Source organism: Mya arenaria, chromosome 17 (genome assembly GCF_026914265.1).
Source record: "Mya arenaria isolate MELC-2E11 chromosome 17, ASM2691426v1".
Classification (NCBI taxonomy): Eukaryota; Metazoa; Mollusca; class Bivalvia; order Myida; family Myidae; genus Mya; species Mya arenaria.
This window is the reverse complement of record NC_069138.1, coordinates 2,453,205-2,464,217: the sequence shown is the minus strand read 5'-3', so window position 1 is coordinate 2,464,217 and position 11,013 is coordinate 2,453,205. Positions and strand designations below refer to the sequence as shown.

Genomic DNA, 11,013 nt, shown 5'->3' with positions numbered 1-11,013 from the left:
CTGTTCCGCCTTGTCATCAATTTTAACGAGATCAGCCCCACGGGAGTTGCAGTGTGTCTTTTTATGAAAAGGAATAATAAGGATTTTGTTGATTTTCTAAACAAAAGAACTGTAACGGTCTGCCGCAAGCGGCGGATTTGCGTTCATAGTATAACATTCCGTTATAGACGGAAGTACGTTCATAGTACGTATGTTTACTTGTTTGGTAATGTAACGGTCCGCTGAAATCGGCGGATGTGCGTTCATAGTATAACATTCCGTTATAGACGGAAGTACGTTCATAGTACGTATGTTTACTTGTTTGGTAATGTAAAGGTCTGCCGCAAGCGGCGGATGTGCGTTCATAGTATAACATTCCGTCATAGACAGAAGTACGTTCATAGTACGTATGTTTAGTTGTTTGGTAATATAACGGTCTGCCGCAAGGGGCGGATTTGCGTTCATAGTATAACATTCCGTTATAGACGGAAGTACATTCATAGTACGTATGTTTACTTGTTTGGTAATGTAAGTGTCCGCTGAAATCGGCGGATTTGCGTTCATAGTATAACATTCCGTTATAGACGGAAGAACGTTCATAGTACGTATGTTTACTTGTTTGGTAATGTAACGGTCCGCTGAAATCGGCGGATGTGCGTTCATGGTATGAAATTCCGTTATAGACGGAAGTAAGTTCATAGAACGTATGTTTACTTGTTTGGTAATGTAACGGTCTGCCGCAAGCGGCGGATTTGCGTTCATAGTATAACATTCCGTTATAGACGGAAGTACGTTCATAGTACGTATGTTTACTTGTTTGGTAATGTAATGGTCTGCCGCAAGCGGCGGATTTGCCTTCATAATATAACATTCCGTTATAGACGGAAGTACGTTCATAGTACGTATGTTTACTTGTTTGGTAATGTAACGGTCTGCCGGAAGCGGCGGATTTGCGTTCATAGTATAACATTCCGTTATAGACGGAAGTATATTCATAGTACGTATGTTTACTTGTTTGGTAATATAACGGTCCGCTGAAATCGGCGGATTTGCGTTCATAGTATAACATTCCGTTATAGACGGAAGTACGTTCATAGTACGTATGTTTACTTGTTTGGTAATGTAACGGTCCGCTGAAATCGGCGGATCTGCGTTCATAGTATAACATTCCGTTATAGACGGAAGTACGTTCATAGTACGTATGTTTACTTGTTTGGTAATGTAACGGTCTGCCGCAAGCGGCGGATTTGCGTTCATAGTATAACATTCCGTTATAGACGGAAGTACGTTCATAGTACGTATGTTTACTTGTTTGGTAATGTAACGGTCCGCTGAAATCGGCGGATCTGCGTTCATAGTATAACATTCCGTTATAGACAGAAGTACGTTCATAGTACGTATGTTTACTTGTTTGGTAATGTAACGGTCTGCCGCAAGCGGCGGATTTGCGTTCATAGTATAACATTCCGTTATAGACGGAAGTACGTTCATAGTACGTATGTTTACTTGTTTGGTAATGTAACGGTCCGCTGAAATCGGCGGATGTGCGTTCATGGTATAAAATTCCGTTATAGACGGAAGTACGTTCATAATACGTATGTTTACTTGTTTGGTAATGTAACGGTCCGCTGAAATCGGCGGATTTGCATTCATAGTATAAAATTCCGTTATAGACGGAAGTACGTTCATAGTACGTATGTTTACTTGTTTGGTAATGTAGCGGTCCGCTGAAATCGGCGGATGTGCGTTCATGGTATAAAATTCCGTTATAGGCGGAAGTACGTTCATAGTACGTATGTTTACTTGTTTGGTAATGTAACGGTCCGCTGAAATCGGCGGATGTGCGTTCAAAGTATAACATTCCGTTATAGAGGTAAGTACGTTCATAGTACGTATGTTTACTTGTTTGGTAATGTAACGGTCTGCCGCAAGCGGCGGATTTGCCTTCATAGTATAACATTCCGTTATAGACGGAAGTACGTTCATAGTACGTATGTTTACATGTTTGGTAATGTAACGGTCTGCCGCAAGCGGCGGATGTGCGTTCATAGTATAACATTCAGTTATAGACGGAAGTAAGTTCATAGTACGTATGTTTACTTGTTTGGTAATGTAACGGTCTGCCGCAAGCGGCGGATTTGAGTTCATAGTATAACATTCCGTAATAGACGGAAGTATGTTCATAGAACGTATGTTTACTTGTTTGGTAATGTAACGGTCTGCCGCAAGCGGCGGATTTGCGTTCATAGTATAACATTCCGTTATAGACGGAAGTACGTTCATAGTACGTATGTTTACTTGTTTGGTAATGTAACGGTCTGCCGCAAGCGGCGGATTTGCGTTCATAGTATAACATTCCGTTATAGACGGAAGTACGTTCATAGTACGTATGTTTACTTGTTTGGTAATGTAACGGTCCGCTGAAATGGGCGGATTTGCGTTCATAGTATAACATTCCGTTATAGACGGAAGTACGTTCATAGTACATATGTTTACTTGTTTGGTAATGTAACGGTCTGCCGCAAGCGGCGGATTTGCCTTTATAGTATAACATTCCGTTATAGACGGAAGTACGTTCATAGTACGTATGTTTACTTGTTTGGTAATGTAACGGTCTGCCGCAAGCGGCGGATTTGCGTTCATAGTATAACATTCCATTATAGACGGAAGTATATTCATAGTACGTATGTTTACTTGTTTGGTAATATAACGGTCCGCTGAAATCGGCGGATTTGCGTTCATAGTATAACATTCCGTTATAGACGGAAGTACGTTCATAGTACGTATATTTACTTGTTTGGTAATGTAACGGTCTGCCGCAAGCGGCGGATTTGCCTTTATAGTATAACATTCCGTTATAGACGGAAGTACGTTCATAGTACGTATGTTTACTTGTTTGGTAATGTAACGGTCTGCCGCAAGCGGCGGATTTGCCTTCATAGTATAACATTCCGTTATAGACGGAAGTACGTTCATAGTACATATGTTTACTTGTTTGGTAATGTAACGGTCTGTCGCAAGCGGCGGATTTGCCTTCATAGTATAACATTCCGTTATAGTCGGAAGTACGTTCATAGTACGTATGTTTACTTGTTTGGTAATGTAACGGTCTGCCGCAAGCGGCGGATTTGCGTTCATAGTATAACATTCCGTTATAGACGGAAGTACGTTCATAGTACATATGTTTACTTGTTTGTTATAATAACGGTCCGATGAAATCGGCGGATATGCGTTCATAGTATAACATTCCGTTATAGACGGAAGTACGTTCATAGTACGTATGTTTACTTATTTGGTAATGTAACGGTCTGCCGCAAGCGGCGGATTTGCGTTCATAGTATAACATTCCGTTATAGACGGAAGTACGTTCATAGTAAGTATGTTTACTTGTTTGGTAATGTAACGGTCCGCTGAAATCGGCGGATTTGCGTTCATAGTATAACATTCCGTTATAGACGGAAGTACGTTCATAGTACGTATGTTTACTTGTTTGGTAATGTAACGGTCCGCTAAATTCGGCGGATATGCGTTCAAAGTATAAAATTCCGTTATAGACGGAAGTACGTTCATAGTACGTATGTTTACTTGTTTGGTAATGTAACGGTCCGCTGAAATCGGCGGATTTGCGTTCATAGTATAACATTCCGTTATAGACGGAAGTACGTTCATAGTACGTCTGTTTACTTGTTTGGTAATGTAACGGTCTGCCGCAAGCGGCGGATTTGCGTTCATGATATAACATTCCGTTATAGACGGAAGTACGTTCATAGTACGTATGTTTACTTGTTTGGTAATGTAACGGTCTGCCGCAAGCGGCGGATGTGCGTTCATAGTATAACATTCCGTAATAGACGGAAGTAAGTTCATAGTACGTATGTTTACTTGTTTGGTAATGTAACGGTCTGCCGCAAGCGGCGGATTTGAGTTCATAGTATAACATTCCGTAATAGACGGAAGTACGTTCATAGAACGTATGTTTACTTGTTTGGTAATGTAACGGTCTGCCGCAAGCGGCGGATTTGCGTTCATAGTATAACATTCCGTTATAGACGGAAGTACGTTCATAGTACGTATGTTTACTTGTTTGGTAATGTAATGGTCTGCCGCAAGCGGCGGATTTGCGTTCATAGTATAACATTCCGTTATAGACGGAAGTACGTTCACAGTACGTATGTTTACTTGTTTGGTAATGTAACGGTCTGCCGCAAGCGGCGGATTTGCGTTCATAGTATAACATTCCGTTATAGAGGTAAGTACGTTCATAGTACGTATGTTTACTTGTTTGGTAATATAACGGTCCGCTGAAATGGGCGGATTTGCGTTCATAGTATAACATTCCGTTATAGACGGAAGTACGTTCATAGTACGTATGTTTACTTGTTTGGTAATGTAACGGTCTGTCGCAAGCGGCGGATTTGCCTTCATAGTATAACATTCCGTTATAGACGGAAGTACGTTCATAGTACGTATGTTTACTTGTTTGGTAATGTAACGGTCTGCCGCAAGCGGCGGATTTGCGTTCATAGTATAACATTCCGTTATAGACGGAAGTATATTCATAGTACGTATGTTTACTTGTTTGGTAATATAACGGTCCGCTGAAATCGGCGGATTTGCGTTCATAGTATAACATTCCGTTATAGACGGAAGTACGTTCATAGTAAGTATGTTTACTTGTTTGGTAATGTAACGGTCTGCCGCAAGCGGCGGATTTGCCTTTATAGTATAACATTCCGTTATAGACGGAAGTACTTTCATAGTACGTATGTTTACTTGTTTGGTAATGTAACGGTCTGCCGCAAGCGGCGGATTTGCGTTTATAGTATAACATTCCGTTATAGACGGAAGTACGTTCATAGTACATATGTTTACTTGTTTGGTAATGTAACGGTCTGTCGCAAGCGGCGGATTTGCGTTCATAGTATAACATTCCGTTATAGTCGGAAGTACGTTCATAGTACGTATGGTTACTTGTTTGGTAATGTAACGGTCTGCCACAAGCGGCGGATTTGCGTTCATAGTATAACATTCCGTTATAGACGGAAGTACGTTCATAGTATGTATGTTTACTTGTTTGGTAATATAACGGTCCGATGAAATCGGCGGATATGCGTTCATAGTATAACATTCCGTTATAGACGAAAGTACGTTCATAGTACGTATGTTTACTTGTTTGGTAATGTATCGGTCTGCCGCAAGCGGCGGATTTGCGTTCATAGTATAACATTCCGTTATAGACGGAAGTATATTCATAGTACGTATGTTTACTTGTTTGGTAATGTAACGGTCTGCCGCAAGCGGCGGATGTGCGTTCATAGTATAACATTTAGTTATAGACGGAAGTACGTTCATAGTACGTATGTTTACTTGTTTGGTAATGTAACGGTCCGCTGAAATCGGCGGATGTGCGTTCATGGTATAAAATTCCGTTATAGACGGAAGTACGTTCATAGTACGTATGTTTACTTGTTTGGTAATGTAACGGTCCGCTGAAATCGGCGGATTTGCGTTCATAGTATAACATTCCGTTATAGACGGAAGTACGTTCATAGTACGTCTGTTTACTTGTTTGGTAATGTAACCGTCTGCCGCAAGCGGCGGATTTGTGTTCATGGTATAACATTCCTTTATAGACGGAAGTACGTTCATAGTACGTATGTTTACTTGTTTGGTAATGTAACGGTCTGCCGCAAGCGGCGGATGTGCGTTCATAGTATAACATTCAGTTATAGACGGAAGTACGTTCATAGTACGTATGTTTACTTGTTTGGTAATGTAACGGTCTGCCGCAAGCGGCGGATTTGCGTTCATAGTATAACATTCCGTTATAGACGGAAGTATATTCATAGTACGTATGTTTACTTGTTTGGTAATATAACGGTCCGCTGAAATGGGCGGATTTGCGTTCATAGCATAACATTCCGTTATAGACGGAAGTACGTTCATAGTACGTATGTTTACTTGTTTTGTAATGTAACGGTCTGCCGCAAGCGGCGGATTTGCCTTCATAGTATAACATTCCGTTATAGACGGAAGTACGTTCATAGTACGTATGTTTACTTGTTTGGTAATGTAACGGTCTGCCACAAGCGGCGGATTTGCGTTCATAGTATAACATTCCGTTATAGACGCAAGTAAGTTTATAGTACGTATGTTTACTTGTTTGGTAATGTAACGGTCTGCCGCAAGCGGCGGATTTGCGTTCATAGTATAACATTCAGTTATAGACGGAAGTATGTTCATAGTACGTATGTTTACTTGTTTGGTATTGTAACGGTCTGCCGCAAGCGGCGGATTCGCGTTCATAGTATAACATTCCGTTATAGACGGAAGTACGTTCATAGTACGTATGTTTACTTGTTTGATAATGTAACGGTCTGCCGCAAGCGGCGGATTTGCGTTCATAGTATAACATTCCGTTATAGACGGAAGTACGTTCATAGTACGTATGTTTACTTATTTGGTAATGTAACGGTCCGCTGGAATCGGCGGATGTGCGTTCATAGTATAACATTCCGTTAAAGAGGTAAGTACGTTCATAGTACGTATGTTTACTTGTTTGGTAATGTAACGGTCTGCGCAAGCGGCGGATTTGCGTTCATAGTATAACATTCAGTTATAGACGGAAGTACGTTCATAGTACGTATGTTTACTTGTTTGGTAATGTAACGGTCCGCTGAAATCGGCGGATTTGCGTTCATAGTATAACATTCCGTTATAGACGGAAGTACGTTCATAGTACGTATGTTTACTTGTTTGGTAATGTAACGGTCCGCTGAAATCGGCGGATGTGCGTTCATGGTATAAAATTCCGTTATAGACGGAAGTACGTTCATAGTACATATGTTTACTTGTTTGGTAATATAACGGTCTGCCGCAAGCCGCGGATTTGCGTTCATAGTATAACATTCCGTTATAGACGGAAGTACGTTTATAGTACGTATGTTTACTTGTTTGGTAATGTAATTGTCCGCTGAAATCGGCGGATTTGCGTTCATAGTATAACATTCCGTTATAGACGGAAGTACGTTTATAGTACGTATGTTTACTTGTTTGGTAATGCAACGGTCCGCTGAAATCGGCGGATGTGGGTTCATGGTATTAAATTCCGTTATAGACGGAAGTACGTTCATAGAACGTATGTTTACTTGTTTGGTAATGTAACGGTCTGCCGGAAGCGGCGGATTTGCGTTCGTAGTATAACATTCCGTTATAAACGGAAGTACGTTCATAGTACGTATGTTTACTTGTTTGGTAATGTAACGGTCGGCCGGAAGCGGCGGATTTGCGTTCATAGTATAACATTCCGTTATAGACGGAAGTACGTTCATAGTACGTATGTTTACTTGTTTGGTAATGTAACGGTTTGCCGCAAGCGGCGGATTTGCGTTCATAGTATAGCATTCCGTTATAGACGGAAGTACGTTCATAGTACGTATTTTAGTTGTTTGGTAATATAACGGTCAGCTGAAATCGGCGGATTTGCGTTCATAGTATAACATTCCGTTATAGACAGAAGTACGATCATAGTACGTATGTTTACTTGTTTGGTAATGTAACGGTCCGCTGAAATGGGCGGATGTGCGTTCATAGTATAACATTCCGTTATAGACGGAAGTACGTTCATAGTACGTATGTTTACTTGTATGGAAATGTAACGGTCCGCTGAAATCGGCGGATTTGCGTTCATAGTATAACATTCCGTTATAGACGGAAGTACGTTCATAGTACGTATGTTTACTTGTATGGTAATATGCAAATTAGCAAAGCCCGGGTTCTGTGTGTACAGAGAATTTAGTGTATATAAAGACCAGTGGACTTCTTCAGGGTCGAGTATGTTTTTCACTGAAGGGATCTGTTGGTGGTTGTATACCGTCGCACGTTACAATACAATTGTTATGAAGAGTATCAACAGTGTGTGTATACCACGTGATAAATTGCGTCATTAAGGCTACGTCGGACAGCAATACTTTGCCTCGAAGGAAGACTTTAAAAAAATATAACTTTTTCTTCACCATTTTAAATGAAATATAGCGCAATCTACGCCGCTAACAAAGCATCAACTTCGATATTTTACCAGAGTTTGATTAAGAGATTAGTTTCTTAAAACACTTCGACAAAACTTTTCACAAAACGGCAGTCTGACGGAGCACTTTAAAACATCATTTTGGAAACAGGTTTGTCATAGTGTTTGATGAAACAAACTTTTTCTTACCAAAGTAATAAAACAAAGGAGGGGCTCTTTAAGTGGCAAACTGCCCTTTGTTTCATTAAAATTTGCGTAGTAAAATAAAACTTATCTTTGTTGTATGTCTTCATTTTAAGGTCATTGTTGCCTTCCGATGTAGCATTTATGACATAATTTATCACGTGGTATACACATCAAGTTGTCTCATTCATTTTCGTACAATTAACTCAAAGAAATTCACATGCATTTGTACGCAATGTCGTATGAAATGTAAGTTGAACAACAATTTCCTATCATATGATAGATATAATCACATAAATGTCTAAATAATATCCTTACTTAATTGCCATTTATATGCTTCTCAAATTAAAATAAATGTTTGAGTGTGTTTTAACGTATAATTATGTAGGTTAAATAAAGCCAATAAAATTAAGAATTTCAGTAATAAACTTATAAGATACTTATAGAAGTCACATGATATGCTTAATTAATACCACCATGTTGATAATATGATACAAGTGTCTTTCAAAATTTCCCACACTGTTTAAGGCCTAGTTTAATCCTTCTGTAAGTGAAATTCGCAGGAGATGCACAGCCGGGGATTGTCATGCCAAACATTCCTTAAACTAGGCCTTTAAACTGACCAGTTGCGTCGGCCATTATATGACATGGAACGCAGGTCATGGGTATTGAAATTGCGGGTGATTATGTTTTATATCTACACAAACATACCAAATACCAAAACAAACATATTTGAGGGGTGAAGCGGTATTCGTTAAAACTTCGTATGCTAGGATCTTCGTTTTTTATGGCTTATCAAAATCGACACAAATACCAGATGAATCTTAGGTATCCTCTTTGAGATTACTTATTACTTAAAGCTGCACTCTCACAGATTGACAGTATTGACTGTTATTTTATGTTTTTGTCTCAGAATCAGCTCAATTTTGGCATCAATGCATTCGATTCAGTTATATAAGATTGCTCATTAAAGGACATACCTGTAGCACATTTATTTTACCAATATACAGAGGATGAATGATTCTGACCCTGCAGCTTGGAAATCAAACCCAGACTCTCTAGAAACTACTGGCAGGCGGCCCGAAGAACAGTATTTCAGCTTACGTCATATCCACGTTATCTCACCTAGCTAGCTTCGCAGCACATGCAATTCCTTAATATGTAATCACGCGAATATGCAAGACCGCATCGTTTTACAATACTTCAATTGTTTGGAAAACTGCCGTACCATTAATTTTCTTGAAAAAACACGTTACGCTTTTAGCCATACATCTTTTTTTGAACGTAAATATGAAAAAAATGCGATCATTTCTTTTTCACCAATCTTAATGCACTGGTTTCTAGACATTAGCGCAAAAAAATGGTTTCAAGACAAAAAATGAAAAAAAAATGTTCAAAACAGTTGTTCTGTGATAGTACAGCTTTTAAAGCTGCACTCTCACAGATTAAACGTTTTGACAAGTTTATTTTTATTTTTTGTCTTGAAACGAGCCAATTTTACGAAATACCATGGCAACCAGTTATACAAGACTGCTGTCAAAAAATTAGATCGCAAATTTTAATATTAAAGTTCAAAAATTGATGTTTTATGCAGTTTTCTTAAACCGTTAGCAACGGTTTAAGCCATAAAATATTGTTTTTCGAACGGAAATATAACAATCTGCGATCTGATTTTTTGTCAGCAATCTTTTATAATTGGTTTGCAGATATTAATGCAAAATTTTGCTCTTTCCAAGACAAAAAATAAAAATAAGTTGTAAACATGAAATATCTGTGAGAGTGCAGCTTTAAGTAAGCATTCAAGTAGCCATCAAGTTTAGTTCGACTCGTGGGGATATTGCTTTGATTTAAGTTTACCTTAGCTGCGCCCCAGCTCTGCGTTACGGGGCTGAAGTAATAACAAGAGTTATCTCTCCTGGACCAAAAAGCCGGACATAGTGTACCTATGAACAAAATGTGAATATATAAACGGGGCTTTTTATAATGAACTTTAGTGAACATTAGTGACATTTAAATAAAAACTAACAAGGATTACCTCAGTAAAACATGGGATATCATATAGAAGAATGACGTCACTTCCGATCTCTTTTTATTTGAGCGGACTGCCGGATTGATGTCACCTCCTATGACGCACGCGGGTTTGTGTACAAAACATATAGGAATTTCCACAAGAAAGATTTTGGACCAATGAAAGTGTGGACATACATCAGGTATATACTAGCGTCAGGTATATACGTGTGATAGATGTATACAGGCAAATATATTTTCTATGGAATAAATAAACAATTGTAAAAGAAACAGTTCCTACTTTCCGCATGTGTCGTTGAAGTGGTTGTTGCTCTTGATGTCGTCGTCGTTAAGAGAACTGGTGTTGTTGTTGGTGATGGTAGTGTTGTATGTATGACTGGAAAATGATATTTGGTTGCGTTAATAAATGACAGCTTTCGGATATAAGGTAGATATTTTAGTATCTGGTATTTATTTGATGAAACTGATTTCTTGTTTTCGTAAACGGTCATTGTATAACGAATGTATGAAGCGTTTGGAAACGATCGCGATGAAAAAACAAAGACAAAACACTTGTTAGTATCCATATCTTCAATGATGAGTATTATAGAAAAAAATATGAAAAAAGCTACAGAAACAAGCTCAGTAGCAAAATGTTTAAACATAAACCCCGTTTAGTGGCACTGGGCAAACGCCAAAGACATAGAACACAAAATAACAAACAAGAAACATAGAAGAACAGCACAAAACTCCACAAATAGCACAGTGCATAATATATATATATATATATATATATATATATATATATATATATATAT

At 38.8% G+C, this 11,013-nt stretch overlaps 1 long non-coding RNA gene across 1 annotated transcript; it reads right to left on the bottom strand.

Moving 5' to 3' along the window:
- LOC128223835 (uncharacterized) lies at window positions 1–10,536 on the bottom strand. Its single transcript, XR_008259367.1, has 3 exons — window positions 10,497–10,536; window positions 10,046–10,131; window positions 1–57 (listed from the first exon to the last, which is right to left on the bottom strand). It is a non-coding gene; the product is annotated as an uncharacterized LOC128223835 (long non-coding RNA).
- Window positions 10,537–11,013: the final 477 nt, after the last annotated feature.